Raw genomic sequence first — 13,683 nt, 5'->3', positions numbered from 1 at the left:
TGTCCCTCTAATGTATCTGCTTAATTGTTGTACAAGGTTCTTGATGTTCTTGAAAGGCATTTATAAAGAAAATAATAATAATATCATTTTCTTAAAATTGTATCTATTCATTTGTACTATTTTTATTTACTACTATTATTACTATTCATTAACAGCTATATAATTATCCTAAAGAGTAAATTAATGTATTTCTTCTGTTGTTGGAATTTTGATACATAAATGTTTTAAGTCGCAGTGAATAGCGAGTCCGCCTCACAGTTGAAGGGACCCAAATTGGAATCTACCTCGCTCCAGCCTTCCTGTGTGGAGTTTGCATGTTCTCCCCGAGCCCGCGCGGGTTCTCTCCGGGCACTCTAGCTTCCTCCCACATTCCAAAAACATGCATGGTAGGCGAATTGGACATAATAAATTGTCCTGAGGTTTGATTGGGTGCGTGAATGGTTGTATGTCATGATTCTTCACAAACAATCAATAATTTGGGGAAAAAGATCATGAAGGTATATGGGGATTTCATTCTATAAACTATGTACTACTACCTTATTCAATTGGCAAAAATGCAGACATACCTTTGAGTCAAAGATTTTGTTTGCTGAATGCAACTCCGAGGTTGCGCCTAGGATCAAACTAACATTAACTTTGAAGCTGAAAGACACCTCAACTAAAAATAAGAGCAAAAAAAAAACAAACAAAAAAAATCTCACCATACTTTTTTAAAGGAGCACCTGAATGTCTGCATCATGCTACAACATTTTTTTTCATGTAGGTCCATGTAATGCCCTGAAGAAAATATATTGCGTGGCAACGGATATGAATTTTGTATGAACATAGGAGACTCAGTCTTTATATCAGTCAAACATGCCCTTGTTTAGCATTCCATGAATGATAGTCATATCGTTTCTCTGACTTTTCACTCGAGATGACCTTCCTGTGGTTTTTATGAGGCTCCATGGGGAGTGACGTGGACAAAAAGATTTAGAACTGAGAATTTCAATTTAAAAAGAAATGATACTTGAGTATTATCAAGTGTTTGTTTTTGTGCAGATAAGGTATCACTAGATCTTGCTCAATAAGTTATTGACCACATTTAAACATAAACAACAATTGTGCATGTGCATACCGTATGGACATTTTCAGGCCTGGCTCGTTAGAGATGTGAAGGAGAAAATGATCAAAGTGTGTATGTGTGTGTGTGGGGGGGGGCTTGAGGGATTTCATGTAGATTTGCTCTGCAACTCTCAGGCAATCAGCAGCAAGCCTCCTCTTTGCCTGAGAACTGCCGTCCTGTGGTCACAAAGGGCAAGGAGAGAATGAGAGATAAACTCATCTCAGCATTTGTCGACTTCCATCCACCCACCACCTACCACTTGAAGAAGCTCTTCATTTACGAGTCCCTTTCATTAATGTTTCTCTTTCATTTTCCCTGTTTCTCCCCTCTCCCTCTCCTGCTTTCTTGACTTTAAAGGTACGCGTGAGAAAGTAACAAGAAGAAGCTGCTGGAGTAGCTGAAGATATGACGTTAAAGACGTTTTGAAAACAAGCCAGTGGTAAGTGGGGTCCTTCATTTAGGCATAATTTGCAACCCTTTGAGGGGAGATGTTCCTCTCTGTGGGGAGTATAAAATCTTACAAAAAATTGCAATGCTCTTAGCGAAACGTATATTTTTATTTTCTAAAAACATATATACTATGTTTCTCCTATTCTTGAAACCATCCCACTGCTTTATCTCTATTCCTGTTTGATATCTGCACATAGCCACAGTGTAAGATAATCCTATTATATTAAAAAAAAAAAAAAAAAAAACACAGGGTTTTATGATCCCATTGGGATTATTATGCAAGTAATTGTGACAGCCATGTGACTTTGATTTTAGTTTGAACTCCAACTTCATTTAAAAATGTTTAGTTTGTTTGTGGTGCTGGCCACACCCATTATTTGTTTGAAAGGAAAACTCAGGAAGCTTGCAGCCGAAAGCACCAAGAAGACCTATATACATTCAAGTCAAATCATTGCTCTGTGTAAAATATATTAAAAAGATATATAATGGAACCATACTCAAATCTTCCGCATATAGGAATTCATTGCTCCCTCGCCTACAATTGAAGTCACCCCTGTTTGTACATAACCTTACTTTCAAGCTGAATTCTTGCAAATTTAAGTACAAAAAATTTGAGAATCAATTTGATCCCAAGCCTGTTGATTTGCCACTAATCACATGTACTTGGAGTTGGGATATGCAGGATTACTATCCATTCTGTGATGAAGGCACAATATACACATCTGCTGGAACTTGAGACTCATCATTTGACAAGTGCCTCTTAAAGTCTTATGAACGTGCTTTATTCCGTTGACAACCAAAATCAGTGTTATGTATTCAAGATGCCCTTTATCCACACACAGTGTATATGTTGCAAAATTGACAACTAGCATTCGACACAATCAGACCATTTGTGCTAATCACTTATTTTAACAGGACTCAGCTGGTCAAAACAAGGCATATGCTGTTGGTAAAATTTTCATCTGTTGCCATCATTCGTCAAAACCAACATTTGGTAGGTTTGCACAAGTTACAGTAATTCCCAATCATCTTAAAGTATTCACCTGTCCTTAGCAGATCACATTGGAGCCATCTCAGGTTGATATTAATGTGAAGAGCTCCTTTAAGGGGTTTATTGTTTACAGAATATTGTTTGCGAAACAGTCAGGGTAACTTGTGGCTGTATAATGTGAGACATTTCTATTTCAAAGTGCATTTTTATGGGGGGAACACAAATGAAGTTGGAAATACAAATGACATTTTTCAGAAGTTTATGCTTTTTTTTTCCATTAAAATAGTCTGTTGGGGTTTGATATTTGCAAGTTGGAGTGTAGAGGACCCAAGTGCAGGGAAGCAAGGAAGCCAGATCAGGGAGCTGGAGTAATATACCCATCTAGTAAATGAAAAAAGTAGGGTACTGGGACAACCAAATTTCTAAATGAATCAAGTTCAACAAATGAAGAATCCTAGATTTAAAGAAACAAAATGCTCACCACCATTTGGTAAACTGGAAGAAAAAAAACAAAACAAAATCAGACAGACGGAAATCAAGAAACTGAATACAAGCAAGGCAATTAGCTACACCTGGACAAGACACAAGTGGCCGGGGTAAGCTGATGAGTACACACAAAGAATGGGCTGGCAAGAAGAGGTGGAAACGGAAACATACGACAACATTAAGATGGAACACAAGAAAACGAGACATAACATGAAGTGAAACTGAATATAATCTAAAACACATTCTATTTTCAGAGCAGAACATATGTAAGAACACATTGCACATGACCATAATTGCAATTCCATAACTCATGTCACAGTTGTTGAGTTTTATTGAAAAAGTACTTTTTCCCTAATGATCACCACAGATTGATATGTGACAAACTGTCATCTTTGCTCCAATGTTTGCGCTGAGCCTGTTCCTCCATATTGACAGGTGAACCGAGGCTAAGCTTGCACTATCATCCACCTGTCACTGCTGAATGGCACTGAGGTGCTGTGCCTGCATTGCAGCTTTTCTGTCATCCAATATTGCACATTGGTGGTCTTTAGAGAGGAAGGCTTTCATATAGTCATGTGGAGCCACAAAAGGGCTTTTACCTAGCGAGCTACCTTTTTTTTCTTTGACGCTTTCACTTAAAGTGGAAACCAAGGCAAAGCATTTTCTTTTACAATATTTTATATGACTAGTCTAAACAGTGTTCCTAAGGGCATTCATATTTAATTTGTTTTATTTTAATTCATTCATTCATTCATTTTTCATTTACTTTTTTTTCAAGTGTTCAGAAAATGGCTGTTGTTGAATTAAGCAATTTAAAGTAAACAGTTGCTTTAGTTCTTAAGTTCTGAAGTAGTCATTATTTTTGTACTTAAGTACCTAAACTAATTGAATAATTTTTGTTATTTAGTACCTAAACCAGTCCTTCTCAAATATTGAGTTGGGCCCCCTGGTGGAGGCACAAGGCAATACAGGGGTTTGAGAGGGAACAGGCTTAAAAGTGAACATTAAGGCCTAAAAGTTAAAGGTTATTCATATAGGAAGTTTATTTATATTGCTTTTTTTTTCTTTTGGTTATGTTAAGAAGAAATACATTTAGGTATACTTATATATATATTTTTTTATAGATAATCATCTATATACCATCTCAGATTTGAAGGTGCTGATCTTCATCCGGGCAGCTTCACACTTGGCTCCGAACTGCTCCAGTGAGAGTTGTAGGTCATGGCCTAAGGAAGCCAACAGCACCACATCATCTTCAAATAGCAAATATGAAAGGTTGAAACCCCCAAACTGGACACCCTCAATGCTTCAGCTGCGCCAAGAAATTCTGTCCATAAAAGTGATGAACAGAATCGTTGACAATGGCAGCCTTGGCGGAGTCCAACTCTCACCAGAAACAAATTCGACTTACTGCTGGAAATGTGGATCAAATGCTGACATTGGTTGTACGGGGACTGAAGAGCCAATATCAAGGTGTCTGGTACCCGTACCCCCGAAGCGAAGCACCCCCCCTCCCCACCCCCCACAGAGCTAGCAACGGACACGGTTGAGCACCTTCTCCAAGTCCACAAAGCCCATGTAGACTGGTTGGGAATACTCCCATTCACCCTCGAAGAGCCTGCCGTGGGTGTAGAGCTGGTCTACTGTTCACTTTTCCTCTCGAATCTGAGGTTCGACTTCCTGATGGATTCTCCTTTACAGCACCCCCTAATAGACCTTATCGGGAAACTGAGGAGCGTGTTCCCTCTATAGTTGGAACACAACCTCTGGCCCCCGTTCTTAAAGATGGGGACCACCACTTCGGTCTGCCAATCCAGGCATTGTCCCTGTTGTCCACGTGATGTTGTAGAGGCGTGTCAAACAGGACAGCCCTGCAACATCCAGATCTTTTAGGAACTCTGGAGTATCTCATCCACCCCCAAACTTCCGCCCCTCTCTTCACCGAGTGTCCAAAACATGCGTCCACAAATCTGATGATACGACTACAAAGTCGATCATCAAACTGCGGCCTAGGATGTACTGGCAGATCTGCTGTGATGCAGATGCTGTACTGCTCTGTCATGGTAAAGAGAGAAAGAGAGCTAAGATGAAAGCCGAAGCCCTCAATTTACTATTTGATCTTCGTTCCTGCCCTCACCTATGGTCAAGAGCTATGGGTCGTGACCGAAAGAACAAAATCCAAGATACAAGCGGCCAAAATTAGTTTCCTCCTCCGAGTATCCAGGCTCCCATAGAGAAAGGGTGAGAGCTTGGTCCTCCGGGAGGGACTTGTCCAGTCGCTGCTCCTCCGTGTTGTCAGGAGCCGGTTGAGGGTGTTTGAGCATCTGGTTAAGATGCCTCCTGGATGCTTCCATGGTGAGGTGTTCCTGGCATATCCCACTTGGAGGAGGCCCCGTGAACGACCCAGGACACGCTGGAGGGACTATGTCTCTCGGCTGGCCCGGAACGCCTGGGGATCCTCCAGGAGCTGGACAAAAGCCACAAATGACCGTCCCCGGAAATGGCTGCAAACAGGTGAATTTTTCTGTATCGTTACAGAATACTGTGAAGAGACTAGTGGGGATGTATGGAACATTGTTGTAAAAAAATAACGTAATTTTTTTTTAAAGCTTTAATCCACCCAAGTGTGAAATTCCTCTGAAATTAATAAGCCTCTCTAAACGTTTGAATATCCATATTTAACCAAACAAATGACAGCAGTGTAATTAATTGCTTTTCTTTAGCCATTCACCATAAATTTCTCAATTACTTTACCTTATTAATTTTTATCACACTAACAACAATTAACAATTTCAACCGGTATTATGTAAAACAGACTAAAATATAAAATAATAAGTCTAGGGACAGAATTATTATGCAGTGAATGCAGGATTCATGACTTATGTTACTTTGTTTGTTGTTTGCATTTATAACACCAATACATAATTTCTTTATTGGTGAACTCTATTTACCAAATGACCAAACTCTTCATAGTGCACTCACTAGGGTAGACATAAGATATTTTTCATTTTGGTTTATTTTGAGGTGAATTAAAATATCTTCTATAGATGACTCTACTGCTGGTAAATATCCTGCTCACTCCTTCCTAATTGCTCTATCATCATTTGATCTTAAGTACTGTTGGCAGAGCTTTTCGCAATCACGAACTGTAGACGAGGTGGAGGAAATATGTGTCAGAGCAGATGTAGAGCCAACCATCAGCCCTCAAAATGTGTCTCATCCCTTACCAGACAGGGACTACCAGCTTCACGTTAACTGGACCCACTAAATTGGAAGCACCTACAATTTACTGCTGAAAACACTGTATGCATCTACCACTGCAATCAAACGCCTTTGAGGTTGCACAATCAAAGTGTAAATCTGAAGTTACTTGAAATCTCTGAGTTTGACCTACTGTCATACGCAGACATTGGAACATCTTGAAGGAAAGACCTGCGTTTAGCATTAAAGAATTGTGAGATGTGTGAGGTGCATCAGTCACCCAAGTTCATGTAAAGTCATAAAAGTTAAGTTGTGTTATGTGAACACTTTACCGTTAACAGTGATTAGCCCTGTTTACGTAAAATTACTATATCATTCAAAACTTAATAATAATAGCCATTAGTAGTGCATGAAGATTAGTACTCCAACATCTTTTTAAAACAAATAAATCAGGATTTGTGTTTGACTATGCCAACACATAAAAATCCCTGATACTGTACACTGAAAATGGAAATCATTGAAAATCAAATTCTACCATTACACCTTATTTTACTACCGAAGCGTGATGACTACCACCAGAGGAAAAAAAAGTGTGAGCCTTGTAATGTGCAAATGGTACTGGGAAGTGCTGTTTCTACTCATGATAAATTGCCTGCGATGCACAAATGCAGCAAATTTTCGACACCACGTCATGAAATCAGCACAACGTGTATAGAGCTGCTTTTACTGCTCATCATTTAGCCTCCAGTGGGGAAGCGTTTGCATTGCGCACATGAAGGATGTTTATATTGCACTTTGCTGGCTGATTTATTGTGCATTTTTGCTATGCTTTAAGAGGGAGGAAAACATGTAATTGGATCAAAGTTCAGTGACTATAATGTTTGATGTTGTTTATCACAACTGGTGAGTTGGCTCTAACTAAGGCAATTTGGGTCAGTTGGCTGATGTATCACTCTGCCTCAAAGGGGCACTGCTGGGGGTTTTATGGGAACCTTTTTATTTTAGCATTACAACATCAAATCAGTTTAAACATGCACTAAAAGTGAGGGCAATTGCCTAATGTTTTTGTTGCTGTATTTTGTTTGCATGTTACGGTTTTCCCCAAAGGTTACTACACCTTAGCTCTTGGGGATGCGTGTGCCTTAAGTGCACGTATCGTATCTCTTTAAGCTTTTAGCAAATTGCTTAGGACTTTGCGTTTGAATGAACAAGCAACGGCAACCACTGGCTGAGCTTTAAAGACAGTTTATAAGGAAAAGAGAGCAGTTAACTCTCGTGTGGCTTCCAGGATGTTAGCAGCACAATTAAACAAAGCTCTGCTAATCTTTACAGCTGGCATCCAGAGACACTGTGTTCTTGCTATCAGCTGGTTAATGTGCCTTGTGAGCTTCTATCAGCATCATCGTAACGCGGTCGTCACTGCACACTACACTCGCGTATTCATCATTATGTAGAGAAATGTATCCTTGCTAGAGGGTCGCTTGAAAAATTGCTTTTCAGATATTGAGAATGTTTGTATATGGGTTTACTGGTGCTTTTGATTTTTGGTGGACCTCACAGTTGAGACACTTAAATTAATAGTTTTGTAACCAGGATGACATATATGTTGCACAGTCTCTAATATTTCTCTTCTCAGGCCCACTGCTGAATGCAGCATGACTTGAATATCACAATAATATATATATATATATATATATATATATATATATATATATATATATATATATATATATATATATATATATATATATATATATATATATATATATATAGTGTTTGTATGGGGATTAATATATATTAACAATGTTGTCATCTATACGTGGAAATAGTTTTCAGACACATTTTGTTTTCTTCTTTAGTACCCTTGCATCGAGTGCAGAAATAGACCCTGAAAATGTCACCTTTTGTTTTCTTCTTTAAGTACCCTTGCATCGAGTGCAGAAATAGACCCTGAAAATGTCACCTTTCAATTTTAGGGCTGTATCATTTGCATTGTGTATGATATTATGGTTCACTAGAGTGGAGTTGAGCAACCCACTGATTGATAGATAAATTTCACTGTTATGTAATTTGTGCGTTTTAACCTTCTCCAGGCAGACGTTGCAAATTTGCAACAATAATATGAGAGTCCCCTAGGTATTCCACATTAATATTGTGTGAGGCATTTTTTTTCTAGATGTTTAAAAAAAAATAGTGAAACTTAATTTGAGCCTGAAAGGGTTAAAAGAATTTTTTATTTTTTGAGAAGAAAACAAAAATTGATTCAGGAAGTCACATTGTTAATGTTAACGGTTAACAGATATTGTCAACACATGATACTATTCTCCATAAATTCATTGGGTTTGATACGGTCAACTTCACTACTGATGTAATGATTATGAGGCCGATGCCCCGATTGTCATCATGCCATCAGTCTCCTTCAGTTCCCTTTACTTACAGATTTTGTCCAGTGGGAGGAACCCTAACCCCTACCCAGTCAAAGGTCCAGGCTCAGGTTCAGAACTGCAACCTACTTGCTGTGAGATGACGGCGCAAACCGCCGGCCCACAGTGCTGGCCGCTTGGAAATCATCCAGTTTATTTTTCATTACATCAGCAGAACTCAAGTGCTTCATCAATTCAGACGTGTTATACTGAATGTGAACTCATCTTTTCTTGACATTTCACACCACCATGGAGACCTTTAGATATTCAGCAACTTAGCAGTTTCAAGTTCCCCAGTAGCCAGTGCTCGCCTGTGAAACTCAGAGGAAGCCTTAGATGAAAATAAACAAACTTTTATGGGTCCTAACACAAATGGCAGGGATATGTATATATTGAGGGTGGGGTGCGGAGATACTATCTTTGGGTCTATTAATGTATCCAGTGCCGTGTTTCCGCAGGCCATCGGACTTAATCCAGAGGAATGAGCGTGAATGAGACTGTGGCTCGAGCTTGCCATACCTACTTAAGTTCTGGTTGAGAGCACAGTGCTGTGTGGGCGAATCTATTCTGTCCTGGGCAGGGCACAGCATAAACATTGCCCAGGGAACACAGGCAGACAAGCAGGCAGGCAAGCATGGAGGCAGTCAAGCGGACAAGAGCAAAACTATAGGGATGGTTGCCTTTAATTTCCTTTCTACCTCCGCTCAACTATGTAAAGCCCCAGAGCAAAAATAAATAATTAAATAAATAAATCATGGCATGAACAAACATTATGTGGAAATGACCTGCTGTAGCTTTTTTAGTTTTATTTTTTGTGACGGGGCTTCACTGAAGTATGTACTGCTGTCGACCCACAACTCTTTGTTACTAATATAACACGCTTTCAATAACAAAGTGAATCCTACCAAATCCAGCCAATGGAGCAGAGCAACAACTTGCTCGTTCAATGCTTTCCTAAACTGTTCTGGGTTTACTCCATGGCAGACTGGTACTCTGACTCCCAGGCCCTCCATGTAAACAGAACCCCACTGTTCCTCCTTGCACTAGCCTGCAGCCACCCCCCTCACCACTTCCCTATTACCAAATAAGGTTGTCGGAGAGGCAGCAAGTCGGTCAGCCAAGCCAGTGAGACCATTAGCGAGCCAGTAGAGGTTGGTAGAAAACCACCCCTGGCATCACTCATCAGTATCAGCCTCAGCTGCCTCGATGTGGTATGGAAGTGCATGTGCACCCTCGCCATACATGTGCACGTGCACTTGCTGAAAGGCATGGTTATTTCTGCGCGTAGACGAGCACACTTGGTGACCCTCGAAAGCTTGAAAAGCATACAACCACGTTACAAATCACTTTGAGGCATGTGCATGTATAAAAGACAAGTGCAAGTGGTGTACTGTACTTCAAAGGATTCAAAGGGTACTGCATCCACGCAGCTTGTACACAAAATAATAATGCATTGCTGGATCACAAAGCGCAAACCTTTTCCACTCCCTAAAGGAGAAAGTAAATTAAGCGGTCTGATATTTTTTTGACATGCACATAAATGCATATCACAGGAGTGGTTGTTTTTTAAACCAAACTTTGTATGAAAGGCTCTTCAGTAAACATTTCTACATTGTTTGGACACACAATGTTCAAAAACAGTTGTTTTTTCTCCTCTATGTCATGGGAATATGTAGAAAAATGTGGGATAAAAAATATAGAAAATACTGGCCTTAACCCCCTGGTTGATCAGTGTATTAAAACATCAAGATTGTGGTATGAACTATTTCAGTTTGGCTCTAGATACATTCACCCCCAAAGCATTGTTATTTAGATAAGATTGATGTTTTTGGTCTGTTATGTGGGTTTTTGCTCAGTGTTTTAATTATGAGATAATTGCCTTGGCCATCAAATGGTTTGTTTGGGCAGTTAGCCCATAGTTTTCAGAGGAGACCATTTTGGGGGGTTGATAGTGGGTATTTTTATTGTAAACTCCTCAAATTGTAACTCATCTACATATGTCAACTGATTCAGTCAAGTGTTGACAGCTGTGATTATAAAATGTATAACTCTACCAATCTGACCGCTTGGAACGAGACCAACTTTTTAATGCGGTTATCTGAAACCGTTGTTTTGTTCCTCTTTGCCTCTCTTAGCTCTCCCTAAAATTATTCTAGTTTATTTAGGTGCACTCTTTCACCTGCCTTCAAAAGTCAGCCAAGTGCAACAGTGCTGGAGGGAAAATAATTTTGTAAGGGAAAAAGCCATATTGAGAGGAACCAGGAGAAAGGGAGTTGAAGGAGAAAGGAAGGGTGAGCGGGTCAGTTTAAAAACATAGCAGCCCTATAAGAGATTGTCACCCAACAACACATAATGTTTTCACCACGAAAACATAATACAGATATGTAACCATTATATTCATATAGCTTTTTTTCTATCTATCTATCTATCTATCTATCTATCTATCTATCTATCTATCTATCTATCTATCATCGTCTGTCTGTCTGTCTGTCTGTCTGTCTGTCTATCTATCTATCTATCTATCTATCTATCTATCTATCTATCTATCTATCTATCTATCTATCTATCTATCTATCTATCTATCTATCTATCTATCTATCTATCTATCTATCTATCTATCTATCTATCTATCTATCTATCTATCTATCTATCCATTCATCCATCCATCCATCCATCCATCCACGTAAGAATGAACACAAGAAATAACTTTAAGATAAAAGCATGCCAAGCCATTTGTATTTTTATTATTGTTTTTTTATTTGTTGTGGTTTATTTTGAAGTTGGTCTTCTCACCATGTTGGTGGCGTGTTTACTGTCATGTGGAGCATTACTAACCAATGCATTCTCAGTGTAAACTCCTCGGCACTTCTGGCCCAATGAGCCAAAAAAACTGTGAAAAGAAAATAGATCTCATGCAGAGAAATCTCATGGCGTTCTAATCTTGCGAGATCTACCCCCAGTCCCGGTCAACTCTGGAGCTCCGTGCTGGCCGCCAGGGGCACCTTTTTTTCTATTCCTACAGTTATGTATTCTTGCTCCTACCAGTGCCCTTGCTGTGCTCTCCCATATCTGTTGTCACACTCCTGTCTATCCCAGTGTTCACTTGTGTATCAAGGTAATGAATTCATAATCTCTCCCAAGCGCTTTGTAGATCTCTATCACGGCGGGAGATAAGAGGGAGCATCGTTGCCCTCTAATAGCCGTCAGTCTGTTGCTGTTTGCGTAGCGTTTGTGTACTGTGTGTGTCTGTGTGAGACACAACTGACCATACTGCCCTCAATACATTAACATATAATCTGTAAAGCCCATTGTCAATTCACTGTTCCTGTATTGAAGGCAGCAAAAGCAGTATATTTCAAAAGTGGTAAATGTCATTCAGGGGGATATCTATCTATCTATCTATCTATCTATCTATCTATCTATCTATCTATCTATCTATCTATCTATCTATCTATCTATCTATCTATCTATCTATCTATCTATCTATCTATCTATCTATCTATCTATCTATCTATCTATCTATCTATCTATCTATCTATCTATCTATCTATCCATCCATCCATCCATCCATCCATCCATCCATCCATCTATACACAGTAAGGGATGGGACAAGACACAAATCCCACGAGACAAGACGTCACACGACTGAGTCCACAAGAACAAGATGAGACAACATTTTGGCAATATAAAATAATGCCCCATATAAATGTGACAACTTTCAAAGTTTGTATTTTATTAAGTAAGCTGAAAAAATAACAATCAGGAAAGGAGAGTCACTTTTGGCTCACTTTTCAGCTGCAGCTAAGCTTGTTAAAACTGGATACAGCTCACATTAGCTTTGGTGATTGGCATCACTTTTTTGGATTTTACAAACTGTCCTTGTCTGATTTGCCGGTATATTATCATTCATTTTTTCAACTAGAAAAAAAAAAGCACCACATTGGTGATTTGAAAGAAAGTCGTGCATCCTGCATTTCCTCTTATAGGACTGCTTCTATTAAAGTCTTTTGCTATTTGGATAAAAATATTTTTGTTTATTTGTTGAAAAACAAAGACCAAATAACACATTCCCACTTAATAATGAAAGATGACGATGTTTGTCATTCTTTGAGAATCAATAAGTTTTTAACTTTAAATTTAAACTAGGATAATAGACAGCTCTTTCTCCATATGAGACAATGAGACAAATGGAGTCAGGACCACAAACAACACATTTGACTCAGTCTGGTTCATTCAGTGACAAGTAGCAACAGCAACTTTTCTATGGATTCTATTGCACTTGTGGCCCAACAAGTCCATAAAAAATCATGTGCCGTGTCAAAGAATCTCATTGCGTTCTAATACTACAATAGTTCATCCCATCTCCATTACACACACACACACATGGGGCCAAAGACTGACACATGCTTTCGTTTTTAATTGTGCTTTGTTTGGACCTAGGTGAGGTAATGTCTACCCGTTGAATGGGTTTTGGAAGCAGGTTGTCGCCTCCAGAGACAGTATGAGCGATGGCCTACTGCTATCAGGGGTGATTGTGCGTCATCGCCTATGGGTGACATTGATAAACGTGCACAAAACAAGAGCACAATAAGAAAAGAAGAAATGGCCTTTGTGTAGTCCAGACCTGCCTTCACTCATGGTACTTAACTTGTGGTCAACAACTTGACCTTTAAGATATTAGTTTGGTGATATGAGTTGCTGTCTGAAGCTCGTTAAGGGCACTGTGAGATAGAATGTAAAATTTCAAAATTATAATGGACGTTTTGTCCATTTTCTATGCAGGTTGTCTGCTTTCTGGTCATAAGTACATTGGAATTTATTCCATCTGATTTTGCATGTTTTTGATGTTTCGTCATCTAATGCAAATGATTCAAATGATGAAAATTGTTATCACGCAACTGCTGAGCTTGCTGATGAGTTGATAGTTTGAATAAGGTGTGTTGGGAGGACAGAAACCTCAAAAACATGGCCCTCGAAGACCATGTTTGGACACGCCTGCCCGAAACCTTACCTTACCAACAACAAAT

General features: G+C 39.2%; 1 protein-coding gene across 6 annotated transcripts in view; it reads left to right on the top strand.

Annotated features, from left to right (window-relative positions):
* ptprsa (protein tyrosine phosphatase receptor type Sa) overlaps positions 1-13,683 on the top strand; it is a 216,680-nt gene that overhangs the window by 40,332 nt on the left and 162,665 nt on the right. For 5 of the 6 annotated variants that reach the window (XM_088426528.1, XM_088426526.1, XM_088426523.1 and 2 more), the window contains exon 1: positions 1,528-1,544. The gene's annotated coding sequence lies outside the window, so the exon portion shown is untranslated. Of the gene's footprint in view, positions 1-1,462; positions 1,545-13,683 lie in introns of those variants that run through there. The other variant, XM_088426524.1, reaches the window with a different exon arrangement.

The sequence above is a fragment of the Hippichthys cyanospilos genome, chromosome 10 (assembly GCF_059441005.1).
Source record: "Hippichthys cyanospilos isolate Australia breed blue-spotted pipefish chromosome 10, RoL_Hcya_1.0, whole genome shotgun sequence".
In the NCBI taxonomy this organism is placed as follows: Eukaryota; Metazoa; Chordata; class Actinopteri; order Syngnathiformes; family Syngnathidae; genus Hippichthys; species Hippichthys cyanospilos.
This window is presented reverse-complemented; position numbering and strand designations above follow the sequence as displayed.